General features: G+C 40.3%; 1 protein-coding gene across 16 annotated transcripts in view; it reads left to right on the forward strand.

The window, feature by feature from the left end:
• The window catches only part of LOC148781154 (pentatricopeptide repeat-containing protein At4g18975, chloroplastic-like), a 94,831-nt gene that overhangs the window by 25,659 nt on the left and 51,245 nt on the right, over window positions 1-17,927 (forward strand). For 12 of the 16 annotated variants that reach the window (XM_088871892.1, XM_088871887.1, XM_088871886.1 and 9 more), the window contains 3 exons: window positions 4,788-4,960; window positions 5,894-6,281; window positions 11,782-12,110. The exons of 1 other annotated variant lie outside the window; for it this stretch is intronic. The gene's annotated coding sequence lies outside the window, so the exon portion shown is untranslated. Of the gene's footprint in view, window positions 1-4,787; window positions 4,961-5,893; window positions 6,458-11,781; window positions 12,111-12,340; window positions 12,554-17,927 lie in introns of those variants that run through there. 3 more of the 16 variants (XM_088871902.1, XR_016059276.1, XM_088871903.1) reach the window with 3 other exon arrangements.

The raw sequence follows: 17,927 nt of genomic DNA on the forward strand, positions 1-17,927 counted from the left end.
TGTTGCTTTTTTTTAATATATGCCGGGTTGCCTACTATCAATGTTAAAAAATGTAGATTCGGCCGCTTAACCGGTTTTGGGTGCCTGGCTGCCTAGGGGCCCATGCTCTCACCCAGAGACAGGGTGTCCTCACCATTAAGACTTAAATGAATAATTAAATATATAAGACCTTAGTTTCACTTTCACATTAGATTTAACTCATTAAGATATCACGTAATCATTTATTTATCAAATAAAGTAAAACAAAAATAATATAATATCAAAACGTGACACATTGTACAAGAAATGAATCAATTATTTATAAAAGAATACAATATATGCTCAATTTCATTGTCCACATGAGAAAAATTCAATTAATCACAAAAAAAGCAATCTTTTAACTACAAACATGTAAATATAGCGTAAAAGAATAAAAAAAAAAGTAAAGGAAAAAACACATGATTCATAACCTAATATGTTGTAATCAAATAAAATCAAAACCCTCTTTAAAATATGATAATACTTTAAAAATATCAAAATCAACTATTAGAAGCTCCAAATCCACCCACGAACTATTGCCTTTGTTTTGGGAAGAAATAAAAAAATTAAAAAATTTATCGATCTTTCGATAAATCACAAAAGAGTGATTTTTGGGGGGTTTTTCTCACCCTAAAGGCCACGGTTTTTGTTTTAGGGGTTAGAATACCTCCCAAAACCCTTTTCCCCCCTTTTTAAGGGGGGGAAATTACATTTTTTGACCCTACCCAAGGTTTTTTTTCCGTCCGTGCGCAAAGTGTCAGGGGGGGCGCCTAGGCGGGCGCCCAAACAGTAGTTCCTAGGCAGCGCCTTCCCCGCCTAGGTGGGCGCCTAGAGATAGGGCGCATAATGACCCCGCCCAAACATCCTAGGCGTTTTTTGAATTTTTTCGCGTAGTCTGCCTAGGCGGTTGGGCGGCCAAATTTTTGAACACTGCCTACTATGTAGCTATATAATTTAAAAGAAACTGTATTACCAGTTCCTCCTAAAGAAGAGAAGAAATTTATTGGGCTCATCTGGCTAAAGTCAGATGGCTCAAGCTTGACAACCAAAATACAACTTATTTCCACAAGATAGCGAACTGTCAAAGAAGGGAGAACTGTATTACCCACTTCAAGGTGGCGGACCAGATTGTTGACCATCCCAATCTCATTGAGGCAGCGGTTGTCGAATATTTTTCCAAGCTTTTCTCTTCCCCTTCTAGTCCTAGGCCAGTAATGGCGGACCACTCCTTCTCTTCTATTTCTCCCGAATCTGCAGCCTCTTTGGAAACCCCTTTTAGGAGGACAAAGTACTCCAAGCCATTAAAGACCTCAATGGACTTCCCCATAGCCCTCTTCAAAGTCTTTTGGGATACCCTTAGGACTGATATTGTGGCTTTTTTTTTCTGAATTTCACTCTCGAGCTACTATCCATAAGGCGATGAATGCCACTTTCATTGCCAAGATGCCCAAGAAGGAGGGAGCAAAAGAGCTTAAAGACTTCAAACCCATTAGTTTGATTAATACTTCCTACAAAATTCTCTTAAAGGCCTGGCTTCCCGCCTTAAACGGGTCCTTGGTCAGGTGATCTTATCGTCCCAAGGGACCTTTGAGAAGGAACATTAGATTCTCGATGGGGCTCTAATAGCACACGAGTGCATCCATTCCCGCTGTAGAGCAAAAATCCCAGACTCGGTAATCAAAAAGCTTATGATGATGAGACTTTGTCCAAAATGCCATTTGGCTCTCTATGGTTGAGATGCATTCAAAACCCCAATTTTTGGACCTTATTAATGACACATCTAAGGGTTACATTCATGCTTCGAGAGGGCTCTACCAAGGGGATCCCCTTTCACCCTTCCTACTTGCCATAGTAGCTAAGGTGTTCAGTGCCTCACTATCTCGTGTGTACAACACGGGACGCATTTAGGGTTTCCAAGTGGGTAGGTGGGGTCTCTCTATATTCCACCTCTAATATGTCGATGATACCCTCCTTTTTTGTGATGCAATTTTTTAAAAAGTTAGTTGTTTGTTGCTCTTCCTCCAATGCTTAAAGTTGGCTACGGGCTTTAGGGTGAACCTAGAAAAAACTAAGATGACAGGAATCTGCCTTGACCAAGCCATAGTGAAATGCTTCGCTGACTCATGGGGATGTGCTGTAGAGCCAATGCCTTCATCCTATCTTAGCCTTCCATCTTGCATTGGCCTTCCTCGAATCCAGTTATGGAGCCTAGTTATAGACAAAGTCGAGTGGCACCTGGCTTCATGAAAAGGGAGAGTCCTTTCACCAGGCTGCAAAGCAACCCTTATCAAGGCCACAATTTCCAGTATTTCCCTTTTCATTATGTCCTTTTTCTTTATGGTCGTAGTCGCTAGACTGGAAAAACTCATGAGGGCTCTAAGGCTGCTCTTTGAAGGGGCAAGTGAAGAAAGTCAAGCCCCAAGCATGAGAGCTTATGTATGTAGAAGTGTCTATCAATTGAAAACCTACTGAGGCTATGATTGACCCTGGGGCTACACACAACTTTGTGGCGGATCAAGAGGCTCGTTGGCTGAACCTCAGTGAAAGTACTGGATGGTCTCTCCCTAAAATCAAATACTTGCGGGTGTCGTTCAGCCTCCTTTCAAGGGAAGAGAGGCTAGAACTTGCCGCTCTCCCTCCCTCACTTACCTTTGACAATGAAGCGAGAATTGAATCAATTACTTGTTTCAGTCAGCTTGCTTTCAAACTAGCCGTACTCGAACCGTCCTCATAGACACGATGAAACTCGATTTCTTGTTCACCTCCTCGTCACCCGCTTTACTACTCCCTTGCTAGTTTCTTTTGTCTGACCCGTAACCCTTCCTCTTCGATGGCAGAAAGCATTACTGGTCCACCTAATGCGAGATCTTGAAACCACAATTTCAAGAGACTCTTAGTTGACCACAAGCTTCCCCAGTTTTTGAATCTCTCGGTCTTGCCCGATTCGATATTTTTTCTCCCACATGCAATGACAAGATTGTCTGATTGCCCTCTCCATCAGGTTTGTTCACAGTTGCTTCATTTTACTGAAGCTTATAGTCCCTGCCTTCTCCTCCCCTCTCAGCCTTTCCCTCTATAGCCACCATGGCTTGGTGCTCCTTTTTGCCCTCAAAATCCAGCTTATTACTTGGATAGCACTCTATGAAAGGGCTTTGACACTCGATCAACTACAGCAAAGAGGTATACATTTTCCTAATAGGTGCACCATGTGCCTCAATGCTGAAGAAACCAATCAACATCTATTTCTAAATTGTGAGGTTGCCTTGGCCCTTTGAACCGACCTTCTTCTTTTATTCAAGTGGCTGTGGGTCATTCCCCAATTGATCCCTCACCTCTTCTCCTTATGCCTTGGAACTCCTTGGAAAAATTCAGGAAATCTTCTTATGGAGTGCTTCCATCTCAGCCACTCTTTGGACCATTTGAATTGAGAAGAATAATAGGATCTTTAGTGAGGAGAGAGCCTCTACCTCAGCTCTTTTTGAAAAAAGGAGGTTACTTGTCACATTCTGAGCCCTAAACCTCCCAAGCTTCTACATCTTCTCCTTTTCGGATCTTCACCAAAATTGGCAAGCATTGCTACACCTAAGTACCCATAGGATTCCTCAAGCTTCTTTATGAAGGACACCGGAACCTGGGGCCATCTGATAGCTGCTCTCTAGGCAACCAGGGCTCCTCAGGCATTGGATGCCTGTTTAGGAATTTTGAAGCCCTGATCTTCCTTTCTTATGCTCTGCCTATCAGAGTCAAGGACTCCACATTCGCTGAGGCCAAGTCTCTAATCAGAGGACTCAGAAGATTTAATCATCTTTGGAGCAGAAAGGTGTAGGTAGAGGATATTCCAGCAACACTATCGCTTGGGCTTCTGGCAATGCCCTCTGCCCTTGGAGACTAGATAACATTTTTGTCGAAATTGGCCACATTTGCAGCAGTATCCAAGTCTCTTGGAGACACACTCATAGGAATTGTAACGCTGCGGCAGATGCACTAGCAAGGGAGGGAGCAAGTCTCAACTATCCCTAGGGGAATTTGGACCTCCCTTAGTGCTCACCTCAGTTTTGGATCTATTGCAAAGATCCTCGGACCCTCAAGGCTTCTTGTATAGGGCACCCTGTTTTGGGAATTGCCTAGTTTTGTTAGTAATTGTCTATACAATCAATACAAAAGTCAACTTCCTCCAGGAAAAAAAAGAAGGTTGGTTGACTAATGGAGAACATGTTGATTTATTGCATTTGGGTTTTATGCCTAGAGGATTCATTAGAAGGTTCAGAACTTTTTAATACTAGATCTTTCTATTCGGTTTCTGTTCACCTTGAATTTGGTTAGATGTTCATATTTCTGCCTCTTTTTGTCAGTTTTTTATTTCTTGTGTGTTTGTTTGGTGGTGGTGGTGGGGAGTGTAAGAGAGAGAGAGAGAGAGAGAGAGAGAGAGAGAGAGAGAGAGAGAGAGAGAGAGAGAGAGAGAGAGATTCATAGATGATATGAATTGCATCTCAAGACATTGATATTTTAGTTGACTTGGGATTTGATTTCTGCCCATAATATGGTGGCAAATTGCTAATAGAACATTTGTGAGTATGAAACTTTGGGATTAGTCATTATTTTGAACAGGGACCACAGAAGTATAAATAGCCATTGAATATGGAAAATGAGACTTTATGTACTGTTTGTTTGCCTTTTGCTAGCTGCATTACAGATATTTGTTGTTTGTTTTTTTAAACAAGGTGGTTTCTCAGTTATCTCTTTTATTAAATCAATGTAATTTTTTGTAGGTGGTAGAGCTGGGATTACCCTAGCAGCACTTGCTCATGTTTGACACAATGCCATGATGGATGAAAAGAACAGTAAGTTAAGCCAGCAGTGGAGGTCTGGCTGTTCAAGCATTTCAGGCATATTTTCAGCTTAGCAGCCTTTGCTACATGAGGCTTGTTTGCTTGTTGTACAGGTACTATTTAATATTGTTATTCTATGTTGTTGATCCCCTTAGGCTGGAGGAATATCTAAATAACTGATTAAAGCTCTTATCGTGAAATTGGGGAATTCTGTGTATTGTAGTCTCTGGTGGTATTTGCCATTATAAGTAATATTGTAACCATTTATCACCATTTCCTCGTATTCTTTCCATCCTACTATGTATGTGATTAAAGCTCCTATTCATTATACATTATCTTTTATCAATATTTTTTTCAGCACTTTTGTCCCAACATATCCACATTCCTAATATTACTTTGTAATTGTGCAAGCCTCTGTCTCTCTCCCTTACATGCCGACACACACGTGCACCTGCACATTTGCACAAACAAAGTGAAAAATAACTATTGCTACCCATGAAAGAAGTATTAAGCACATTTACATGTAGAATATTTGCTTCTGGGTTTTTTTGTTAAGTATATATAAAACAATAAAAAAGTATACAAAGAGACCATTTACTTTTTGTACAAGGAGGTCACAATCATTTATGTCCCTTAGATCTTAAATTGGATGGTTGTAAGAATGTCATTAGATAAACTCGAAGTTTGAAAAAAAAAATCTCGGACTTTATGACCCACCGTAAGCCATCAAATTTGACATCCAATGAGTAGAAGTAATTGTGACCCCCTTGTACAAAAAGTAAATGGTCTCTTTTCCAATCCCAAGAACATTTGCTCCTTGCATGATCAATATTGTTTGTTGATATCAATCGACAATTTGACTTGGGCACATGTGTCTCCTATTATATGTGTCTCCTATTTTGTCTAAATATGCATGGAAATTTTCCAATTTTGAATGCTCGTTACTCTCATGGTTGAGTGAATATATGATTATATTACTTAATTTTGATTTCTTTTTTTTCCATGTACCCCTAGCAAAATCACTAATCTTGAATTTTTTGCATTAGGAACATGCATGCTTTGGAATTTCACCCCCATCATCATGCATGGAGGACATATCACTTTTATTGAATCCATCCTGAAGTATACTATAGAGGTGAACGCAATTGTAGAGTTAAAAGTTCCTGAACTCTGAGTGATCTGGGCTGACCTGATTGCTGATTGGCAAGCATGGGAAGAAGTGAAGGACATGTCCATCTTTGATGCCATAAAACAAGTAGTTCATTTGCATGGAAGACGCTGAATAAAGAGAGTTGCTAGCCCCACCTGCACCTCTTATTTCCTAGCATTCAATAATCGAAGGCATCGATACATTTATCAGCGAGTCGTGGAAGGACCCTCTGCTGCAACATGGAGAGCTTGCTCTTGTGCGCATGTTTTGCTCGATTTGCCAAGGTTCTCATTTGAAACTGAAAGAATTAAATAGGCTTTAGCAATTGTTTTTTATAGAGCCACATTTTCACGTTCTCCTGACATTCGAAGCAAGCCAGTGGCTTTGTAGAAGCCTCTTTTTCTGTTTATTACATCTTGTATATATTTTGCCTTGATTATATAAATAAGTTTTTGGAGAAGGATGAGGATGAAGATTTCACTGTGAGGGTGTGTTGATTGGCATGTATTTCTACTCACCTCTGACTTTGAGATATGAATTTGGGCCATGAATATTCCTGTGTGTATCTTTATACACACACATCTTATTTCTGATTGGTGATTTTAGAAACCTATAATCCAAAATTTTGGACAACCTTTTGCCCTTATATTTATTAAAATACTTGTTTTTTACTTTCTATAAAACCAATGGAGGGCACTGAATATAATTGTGCATGCTCCAAATTATCTCGAAATGACGCAATGAGATTCTCATGTGCTTAACTAAGGTAGCATTGCAAGTGGCACACTTAGAACAATGACTTTCCCATTTGATATTCTATCCTTGTCCTAGAACAAGAAGAGAGAGAGAGAGAGACTGTAGATTTTGTAAAGAGAAAGAAGCTTGAGCGCAATTTCACATCTAGGAAGTAACCAACAAAATTGGTGCCATTATTAAAATAACTGCATAAGTGAAAAATCCTATGCCATCAACAATAGAGAAAGAAGATTGGTCTCATAGCAAACAGAGCATTTTACAAGATGAGAGAGACTTTATGGAAAGGAAGGACTTGAAAGAAGCCGTACTCTCTGCCTCTATTGCAAGAGATCATATTACCTCTTCTGTCTCTCTAGAAAAAAAGCATACTTCAAAAGTTAAAGGGAAGAAGTTTTTTTTTATAAAAAATGACGTACGTATATACATATATATATATTTATTTATTTATTTATTTATTTATTTAAATATGATTTTTTGAAGATTTTTTGAAAAAACTCGGCATTCTTAAAAGATTTAAAAAATCAGAGATTTTTTAAAACTCGTGTTTTAGATGACGACTTGCTAGCTTGGGGGTTCAAGTTTTGGCCTTGTAGGTTCGGGGTTAAGGAAATTGGGGTTTCTAATTTTTTATGATCAATATTAGAGCATTCAGGAACTAGGTTAAGTTTTTATGATTAATTTTTTATGGTCTATAATAGAGCATCCACGAGGAGGAGAGAAAGCTGAGGGCTTTAGAGAGAAACTGCGTGAGAGCCAATAAATGAGTTAAAAATATTAATATATTTTTTAATTATGTAGTGGGACTCAGCTCGTATCGGCTCGGCTCAGCCAATAATGACAAATATCGGTTCGGCTCGACTAAATTCGTTTTGTTGTTGATCCCCTTAGGCTAGAGGAATATCTAAATAACTGATTAAAGCTCAGTTCGTGAAATTGGGGAATGCTCTGGGTATTATAGTCTCTGGTGGTATTTGCCATTATAAGTAATCTTGTAACCATTAATCATTATTTCCTCTTATTCTTTCCATGCTACTATGTATGTGATTAAAGCACCTATTCATTGTACATTCTCTTATATCTATATTTTTTTCATCACTTTTATCCCATTATTCCCCTCTCCTTATCCCCAACAGCTAGAGCAAAACCATATCCATATTCCTAATATTACTTTATAATTGTGCAAGAGCCTCTCTCTCTCCCCCTACATGCTGACACACACGTGCACGTGCACATTTGCACAAACAAAATGAAAAATAACTATTGCTACCCATGAAAGAAGTATTAAGCACTTACATGTAGAACATTTGTTTCTGAGTTTTTTAGTTAAGCATATATAAAACAATAAAAAAGTATACAAAAAGATCGTTTACTTTTTGTACAAGGAGGTCACAATCATTCATATCCCTTAAATTTCAAATTGGGTGGTTGTAGGAGTGTCATTAGATAAACTCAAAGTTTGAAAAAAAAATTCTCGGACTTTGTGACCCACTCTAAGGCAACAAAGTTGACATCCAATGAATAAAAATAATTGTGACCCCCTTATACAAAAAGTAAATGGTCTTTTTGTATACAATCCCGATAACATTTGCTCCTTGCGTGATCAATAAGGTCTGTTGATATCAATTTACAATTTGACTTTGGGCACAGGTGTCTCCTATTTTGTCTAAATATGCATAGGAATTTTCAAATTTTGTGTTTTTCATATTACCGAAGTGTGTTTCATATTACTAAAGTGTTTTTCAAATTTTCATATTTTGTCTAAATATGCAAGAGATAATATTACTGAAGTGTTTTTCAAATTTTCAAATTTTCATATTATCGAAGTATTTTTCAATGTTTCAACTTTTCAAATTTTCATATTTTGTCTAAATATGCAAGAGATCATATTACCGAAGTGTTTTTCATAAAAACATGAAGTACATGTATATATTTTCTTTGTTAAAAAATATGATTTTTTGAAGATCTTTTGAAAAAATTTAGAGTTCTTAAAGGATTTCAAAACTTAGAGATTTTTTAAAAACTCTTGTTTTAAGCGAAGACTTGCGAGCTTGGAGGTTCAAGTTTTGGCCTTGTAGGTTCAGGGTTAAGGAAATTGAGGTTTTAAATTTTTTATGATCAATAATAGAGCATTCAGGAGGAGGAGATAGAAACTGAGGGTTTTAGAGAGAGAAAGAGCCAAGAAAAGAGTTAAAAATTTGAGCTTTTTTAAGAAAATTTATTTTTATGATATCTAAATAGTTTTCTATATTTTTATTGATAGCTTTTGATGCTAAATATTAATATATTTTTTCTTCTAATTTTTACCGAATTTTTAGAAATGTTTTTTGGCTTTTATAGGGCTAGTTTGGGATTAAATATAGTGGGTTAGTTTTACTCAGCTCGTATCGGCTCGATTCAGCCAAAGATGATGAATATCGGCTCGGCTCGGCTAAATTCGGCTAAAATCAGCTCGGCTAGATTCGGCTCGGCTCGGCTATATTAGGCTCAGCTCGGCTCAATTCTGCTAGATTCGGCTCGGCTCAGCTGACTTTAGGTAAATTTGTAATGGAACTGAGCTGAGCCGAATAATATAAGCCGAGCTGAGCCGATACCAGCTAAGCTGAGCTGATATCAGCCGAACCGAGCCGATATAAACTGAGCCGAGCCGATATCAGCCGAGCCGCGCTGACCAAGCCAGCCAGTTCGCCCACAACCTCCATTTATATTAAAAAAAAAAAAAGGTGGCTAAACCAATCACGTTCACCTTTTTTTCCGCTCTGTGTACCTGTGTAAAGTGGGAGATTAGTTTGAGGATTGGGATTTTGAGAAACTTCTTCACTGCTTTAGGTTTTATGTGTCATGAGAAAATGATTGTGGTTTGTTTCTTGACCACTATGATAATAAATAAAGGGAATGGCAGCTGCTTCAATTGTTGAGAGAAAGAGAAGTACATTTGTACCAGTTAGAGAGAGAAAGATTTGCATTCTTTCAGAGAGAGAGAACATAAAGAGATTGCAGAAAAACACTTGGAAGAAGGAACAAGTGGAAAAGGAAAAGATGAGGTAGTTTTCTTTCTAACTGATCACCAATTAAGAGGATAAGGGGTTTGCTTTCATTTGCCTACATCTGTGTAACTCTGATATGCAAGAGAGAGAGGGAAAATGCCTGGCCAAGAAAGAAAGGAGCAAAAGGGCATATGCTAGCATCCTGACCTCCACCACTTCCTTGGGCTCACTCTTTAATAAAGGTGTATCTGATGCGAGAGGAATTTGAGTTGCTTGACCTCTTGTTTTCATTTCTTTCAGGTTCTTAATAAAGTTTTTGTTTTTAGATAAATACAACCACAAGAATTAGAATGAAAGATATCCATCATAAAATTGCTTTTAGATAAATACAACCACAAGAATTAGAATGAAAGATATCCATCATAAAATTGCTTTTAGATAAATACAACCACAAGAATTAGGATGAAAGAAATCCATCACAAAATTACATAAATAGAGCACACAATGCAGTGGACAACAAAAGCAACCCTAGACAAAACCAAACTAAAGTTTGGTAATTTGGATTCAATTTATGAAGAAACTGTTGATGCCCCAAGTAGTTCAGCTGGAAATATGCAGTATATCACATTGCAAATAGAGGGGGCAAACCAGAGATTGCCACTTCCTGTGCATAGGTTCTGAGTCCTTTGGCAACTGTCGATGCCACTGAGAGTATAGATTTTGCCAGGAGTGGGCATTTCTTTCTGTTGGGTCTTGAAGCTATGTCTGCATTATGCTCTGAAAATCCAAGTTCACCAATTTTACATGTTCCTTTGGTTTGCAAATTACATACACTGTCCATGGTTTTCCTCAAAAGAAATGACATTCTTGAAGAGAAGAAAACGAGAGATACTTTCAAAACTTTACACGACTTGTATGGGCAACGTCTGGACAAACTGAGACAAAGAAGACCTGAAGTCGTTCCTGAAAATGAAAAATCCTCTGGTGTATAGAGCAGAAAAATCCTTTACTTCGTAAAAGACGTCCATGAAAGTTATCGCTCATTTATTGAGATCCCCATTGAGCAATTCAGTGCTGTATCCTATTTGGCCAGCAATTAGGTGTATATCTCCACCGTACAGTAGAAGTGCCAGTCAGTCTTGCTGCATAGAAAGCACTATCCAATGTCCATATTTTGGAACTTTTTCCACCCATAAATGATTGCATTGCGGAGATTGAAGGATATCTTATCCCTTTTGAGGTACTGGATTAGACTTCTGTTTGCTTCCATGCCCAGACTTTACTTCATACTGGCATCTTTTGACAAAGCTCTGTCTCTGACTTATGTTGTGCACTGTTTTTTAGTGAGAGAAAGAGAAGTACATTTGTAAATAGTTATAGAGATAAAGGTTTGCATTCTTTCAGTGAGAGAGAGAGAACCTAAAGAGATTGTAACAGAAATACAAATAGAAGAAGGAACAAGTGGAAAAGGAAAAGGTGCAGTGGTTCTCTCTCTCTCTAACTGATCATCAATCAAGAGGTTAAGGGGCATATCTGTGCAAAGTTTGAATGTGCATCTGTGTAACTCTGTAAGGCCACTGTTTAATTTCTAGAGAATCATCAATGCACTTCAATTTTCAGCTTTTCTGCTACCTGACTTATGTCCTTACTCATGCTGCTCGATGTAGCCACCCTTTAGCTTACAGTTATCTCCCAAATAAGAAAAATAAAATTGAAAATCTGTCTTTAGGTATCTTTGTGGAGGCAGAGGGAGACCTGCTGCTCTTCGAGATGATGATTTCTGGCTCAGGGCTGCTCTTGACCCTTGTCATTTGCTTTGTATTTTTGTGTTCTTTGATCCTTTTTATATATAGAAATTTTGTGGTCTATCAAAAAAAGTACAAAGTATTTTGATGCAGCACCTTAACGTGGTTGAAAGGCTTGTATAATGCTAGCGTTAGTTCAGTTGCGTATTTGAATCATGAGTTTGTTTTCCCCACAGCATGTACGTGTTCTTGAAATATGTTATATATATATTTATTCATCCATGTGATGGTGCTGTTAGGATGGGTGGGTGTCTTCCTTAAATCTTTAGAGTTAGAAGCATTGGGAGCGGAAGACGATGTTGATAGCAGAGTTATTGCGCTGGATAACCGAACCTCTCCACATCATGCAGCCATTGAAAAGGCAGAGCTCAGGTAACCACCATTGTCATTTTCCTCTGGATATCTGTCCATCATCGGATGCTGTTTTTTTTTTTTTTTTTTTAAATATCCAAGCAGTTGAGAATTTGATTGAGAGAGGAAAGGAGAAGCGAACTAGACGAGTTGTTGCGCTGGAAAACTGAACCTCTCCACTTCATGCAGCCATTGAAAAGGCTCAAGCAGTGCTCAGGTAGCCACCACCGCCATTTTCTCTGGATATCTATCCATCTTTGGATTTGTTTTTTTCTTTTCTTTCAATATCAAAGCAATACTATGATTGAGCTACTCGCCAGCTTGAACTAGAGTTTCTTGAGAAGGTAAGAACTTGTTTGTTGTTGTCTCACTTTACCATCTCCTCGATACATTTGTTGCCGTTGCAATCCCATTTAATAAAGAAGAATTTCCATTCTTGTGTTGTAGGGAGGCAATCCCTCTTCTTCCTATTCCTCAAAATCTTCTGTACCGGCCTTTGTGGACTCTCGCTTTGCGAACTCAATCGACCAAGCCCAAGGCAATCCTCACGAGATCCCTTAAGTGATGGGCTTCCTGTTCAATGGCCCACATGAAGCCCTTGAAGCTTCATCAATGTTGATAGCGAATCGAGATGCCAGTACAAGTTGAAGAATGTCAAAGGTAAGGCTCCCGCCACCAATTTAAGAGCATCTCGAGAGCTATCCAACTCTCTTTCAAAGTAAGGTACGAGAAAGGGGAACCCTCAGCTAAGGTCCTCCCCCCTCCCTCGGCTCCTCAGCATTCTCGCCGCTTGGCCATGAGTGCCATTCGCCCCTTACCTTTGCTATGAAGATCTTTATTTGGAATAGAAGGGTTTGGACCACCCAGGAAAACAACAAATATTCATCAATTTGTTTCAGAGTATTCTCCCTCCCTTCTTAGTTTTGTGGAAACCAAGTTTCCTTCCCCCAGTCTCCTAAATTCAAAATATTTGGGGTCTTCCCCTAGCAGTGGTTAGCTCTGGATGGTCCCATCTCAACACGCCTTAGTTGCCTCTCACATTAGCAAGTTCTCTGTCATAGTGACCCTAGCTAGGATCACTGATTTCCTCCATTAGAAGTGCATTGTGGTCTATGAACTATAAGAAGACAACGAGAAATTGAACGTTTTGAGAGAGTTACAATCTTTGATGACCTCCCTTTTTCTTAGTGGTGCGTAGGAGGTGATTTTAAAATCACCAGATGGTCTTACAACCGTAATTCCCACGACAAAACTGCCCCTTCAATGGTATAGTACTCTGATTTCTTAGCTCATAACAGTCTTTTAGACATCCTGGTTGAAGGAGCTGAGTTCAGTTGGTCTAGTCATTCGGCTAATCCAAGTCTCTCAAAATTAGATAGATTTTTAACCCCTATCGAGTGGGATCATGAGTTCCCTGGCACCCACTCTCTGGTGCTTCCCAAGCCCGCCTCAAATCATAGATCTATCTTGCTGGAGACCCAATCCCTTCCTCGAAGGCCTAAGCCTTTTCGCTTTGAGCTGTCTTAGCTCTAAGAGCCCGGCTTCCCCTCTCCCGTCTATAACCATTGGGAGTCCTTCTCCCCACTTATGAATGGGTGGGCCCGTTTTATCTTGTAGAAAAAGCTTCAAATGCTCAAAGTTCTCCTGAAATCATGGAGTTCACATCTCCCTGGAAACTTATGATACCCAAAAGACTCCCTTTTGAGGTCTATTCAACACTGAGACTTCATTGAAGAACTTAGACCTCTCTCCCCTTGTGAGCTGGATTCTCGATACATCCACAAACATGATTACCAATGCCTCCTAAAGAAAAAAGAAATTTTTGGAGCTCAGCGGGCCAAAGTCAATTGGCTCAAGCTTGGCAACCAAAATATAGCTTACTTCCACAAGATAGCCAACTGTTGAAGAAGGGATAACTCTATTACCCACTTCAAGGTGTGGGACCAAATTGTTGACCATGAGTTCCCTGGCACCCACTCTCTGGTGTTTCCCAAGCCCACCTCAAATCATAGACCTATCCTGCTGGATACCCAATCCCTTCCTCGAAGGCCTAAGCCTTTTTGCTTTGAGCTGTCTTGGCTCTAAGAGCTTGGCTTCCCCTCTCCTGTCTGTAACTATTGGGAGTCCTTCTCCCCGCTCGGTGGGCCCGTTTTATCTTGTAGAAAAAGCTTCAAATGCTCAAAGTTTTCTTGAAATCATGGAGTTCACAGCTCCCTGGAAACTTATGATACCCAAAAGACTCCCTTTTGAGGTCTATTCAACACTGAGACTTCATTGAAGAACTTAGACCTCTCTCCCCTTCTGAGTTGGATTCTCGATACATCCACAAACATGAGTACCAATGCCTCCTAAAGAAAAAAGAAATTTATTGGGCTCAACGGGCAACCAAAATATAGCTTACTTCCACAAGATAGCCTACTGTTGAAGAAGGGATAACTCTATTACCCACTTCAAGGTGTGGGACCAAATTGTTGACCATCCCAATCTCATTGAGGCAGTGGCTGTCGAATATTTTTCCAAGTTTTTCTCTTCCAGTTCTAGTCCTAGGCCAGTGCTGACGGACCTCTCTTCTCTTCTATTTTTCCCGAATCTACAGCCTCTTTGGAAAGCCCTTTTTAAGAGGACAAAGTACTCCAGGCCATTAAAGATCTCAATGGAGACCGATTCCCCCAGCCGTGACAAGTTCTCCATAGCCCTCTTCGAAGTCTTTTGGGATACCCTTAGGACTGATATCAAGGCCTTTTTTTTTTAATTTCATTCTCGAGCCACTATCCATAAGGTGATGAATGCCACTTTCATTGCCAAGATCTCCAAGAAAGAGGGAGCAGAAGAGCTTAAAGACTTCAGAGCCATTAGTCTGATTAATACTTCTTACAAAATTCTCTTAAGGGCCTGGCTTCCCGCCTTAAATGCATCCTTGGTCAGGTGATCGTATCATCCCAAGGGACCTTTGTGAAGGAATGCTAGATTCTTGATGGGCTTCTAATAGCACACGAATGCATACATTCCCGCCGTAGTGCAAAAGTCTCAGGCTTGGTAATAAAAAATCTTATGATCATGTGGACTGGGTTTTATTGATGAGACTTTGTCCAGAATGCCATTTGGCTCTCTATGGTGGAGATGGATCCAAGGGTGTATTTCAAAACCGTAATTTTTGGACCTTATTAATGGCACATCTAAGGGTTACTTTCATGCTTCGAGAGGGCTCCACCAAGGGGACCCCCTTTCACCCTTACTATTTACCACAGTGGTTGAGGTGTTCAGTGCCTCACTATCTCATGTGTACAGCGCGGGATGCATTTCGGGTTTCCAAGTGGCTAGGTTGGGTCTCTCGATATTCTACCACCAATATGGCAATGATACCCTCCTCTTTTGCGATGCATTTTTTAAAAAATTTAGTTGTTTGTTGCTCTTCCTCCAATGCTTCCAGTTGGCTATGGGCCTTAGGGGGTGAACCTAGAAAAAACTAAGATGACAAGAATCTGCCTTGACCAAGCCAGAGTCAAATGCTTCACTGACTCATGGGGATGTGCTGTAGAGCCAATGCCGGCATCCTATCTTAGCCTTCCATTTTGCATTGGCCTTCCTCGAATCTAGTTATGGAGCCTGGTTATAGACAAAGTCGAGTGGCACCTGGCTTCATGGTAAGGGAGAGTCCTTTCACCAAGCTGCAGAGTGATCCCTATCAAGGCCACAATTTCCAGCATTTCCCTTTTCTTTATTTCCTTTTTCTTTATGCCAACGGTCGTAGTCGCTAGACTGAAAAAACTCATGAGGGCTCTAAGGCTACTCAATGCATTGAAGGGCAAAGTGAAGGAAGTCAAGCCCCAAGCATGAGAGCTTATGTATGTGGAAGTTTCTATCAATGGAAAACCTATTAAGACTATGATAGACACCAGGGCTACACGCTACTTTGTGGCCGATCAAGAGGCACGTCGGCTGAGCCCCAGCTACTGGATGGTCTCTCACTAAATTCAAATACTTGTGAGCGTCGTTCAGCCTCCTTTCAAGGGAAGGGAGGCCTGAACTTGCCGCGCTCCCTCCCTCACTTGCCCCTGACAACGAAGCGAGAATTGAATCAATTACTTGTTTCAGTTAGCCTGCTTTCAAACTAGCCGTACTCGAACCGACCCCGTAGACACTACGAAACTTGACTCCTTATTCACCTCCTCCCCACTCACATTCCTACTCCCGTGGTAGTTTCTTTTGTCTGGCCCGTAACCCTTCCTCTTCCGTGGCAGAAAGCGTTACTGGTCCACCTAATGCGACATCTTGGAACCCAAATTTCAGGAGACTCTTAGTTGACCACAAGCTTCACCACTTTTTGAATCTCTCGGTCTTGCTCTATTCGATATTTTTTCTCCCACAAGCAATGACAAGATTGCCTGATCCCCCTGTCCATCAGGTTCATTCATAGTTGCTTCATTTAACTAAAGCTTGTACTCCCTGCCTTCTCCTCCGCTCTCGGCCTTTCCCTCTATAGCCCATAAGGCTGTGCTCCTTTTTGCCCCCAAAATCCAGCTTTTTATTTGGATAGCGCTCCATGAAAGGGCTTTGACACTCGATCAACTTTAGCGAAGGGGTATCCCTTTGCCTAAAAAATGCACCATGTGCCTCAAAGCTGAAGAAACAATCAACATCTATTTCTAAATTGCGAGGTTGCCTTGGCCCTTTGGACCGACCTTCTTCTTCTATTCAAGTGGTTGTGGGTCATTCCCCAATAGATCCCTCACCTCTTCTCCTTATGCCTTAGAACTCCTTGGAAAAATTTAGAAAATCTTCTATGGAGAGCTTCCATCTCAACCACTCTTTGGACCATTTGAATTGAGAGGAATAATAGGATCTTTAGTGGGACGAAAGCCTCTACCTCAGCTCTTATTTAAAAAAGAAGGTCACTTGTCCCATTCTGAGCCCTAACCCTCCCAAGCTTCTCCAACTTCTCCTTTTCGGATCTTCACCAAAATTGGCAAGCATTGTTGCACGCAAGTACCCACAGGATTCCTCAAGCTTCTTTATGGAGGACATCGAAACCTGGGGCCATCTGATGGCTGCTCTCTAGGCAACCAAGGCCCCTTTGGCATTGGACGCTTGTTTAGGAATTCTGAAGGCCTGATCCTCCTTTCTTATGCTCTGCCTATCGGAGGTGAGGATTCCACATTCGCTGAGGCCAAGTCTCTACTCAAAGGACTCAGAAGATTTAATCATCTTTGGAGCACAAAGGTGTAGGTAGAGGGTATTCCAGCAACACTATCGCTTGGGCTTCTGGCAATGCCCCCTACCCTTGGAGATTAGATAACATTTTTGTCGAAATTGGCCACATCTGCAGCAGTATCCAAGTCTCGTGGAGACAGACTCGTAGGAATTGTAACGTTGTGGTAGATGCACTAGCAAGGGAGGGAGCTAGTCTCAACTATCTCTAGGGGAATTTGGAGCCCCCCTTAGCTCTCACCTCATTTTTGGATCTATTGTAGAGATTCTCGGACCCTCAAGGGTTCCTGTATAGGGCACCCATTTTTGGGGATTGCCTAATTTTTTTTTGTAATTCTCTATACAATCAATACAAAAGTCAACTTCCTCAAGGAAAAAAAAGAAGGTTGGTTGACTAATGGGAAACATGTTCATTTATTGCATTTGGGTTTTATGCCTGGAGGATTCATCAGAAGGTTCAAAACTTTTTCATTCTAGATCTTTCTATTTGGTTTCTGTTCACCTTGAATTTGGTCGAATTTGGTTAACTATTCATATTTCTGCCTCTTCTTGTCAGTTTTTTATTTCTTGTGGGTTTGTTTGGTAGGGGGGAGGGTGTTTGTGTTTGTGTGTGTGTGTGTGCATGGAAGAGAGAGAGTGAGAGAGAGAGAGAGAGGGAGAGAGAGAGATTCATAGATGATATGAATTGCATCTCAAGACATGGATATTTTAGTTGACTTGGGATTTGATTTCTACCCATAATCTGATGGCAAACTGCCAATAGAACATTTGTGAGTATGAAACTTTGGGATTAGTCATTATTTTGAACAGGGACAACAAAAGTATA

The sequence above is a fragment of the Amborella trichopoda genome, chromosome 7, assembly GCF_054954075.1.
Source record: "Amborella trichopoda isolate Santa Cruz 75 chromosome 7, AtrichopodaSantaCruz75HAP2 v2.0, whole genome shotgun sequence".
NCBI classification, from domain to species: Eukaryota; Viridiplantae; Streptophyta; class Magnoliopsida; order Amborellales; family Amborellaceae; genus Amborella; species Amborella trichopoda.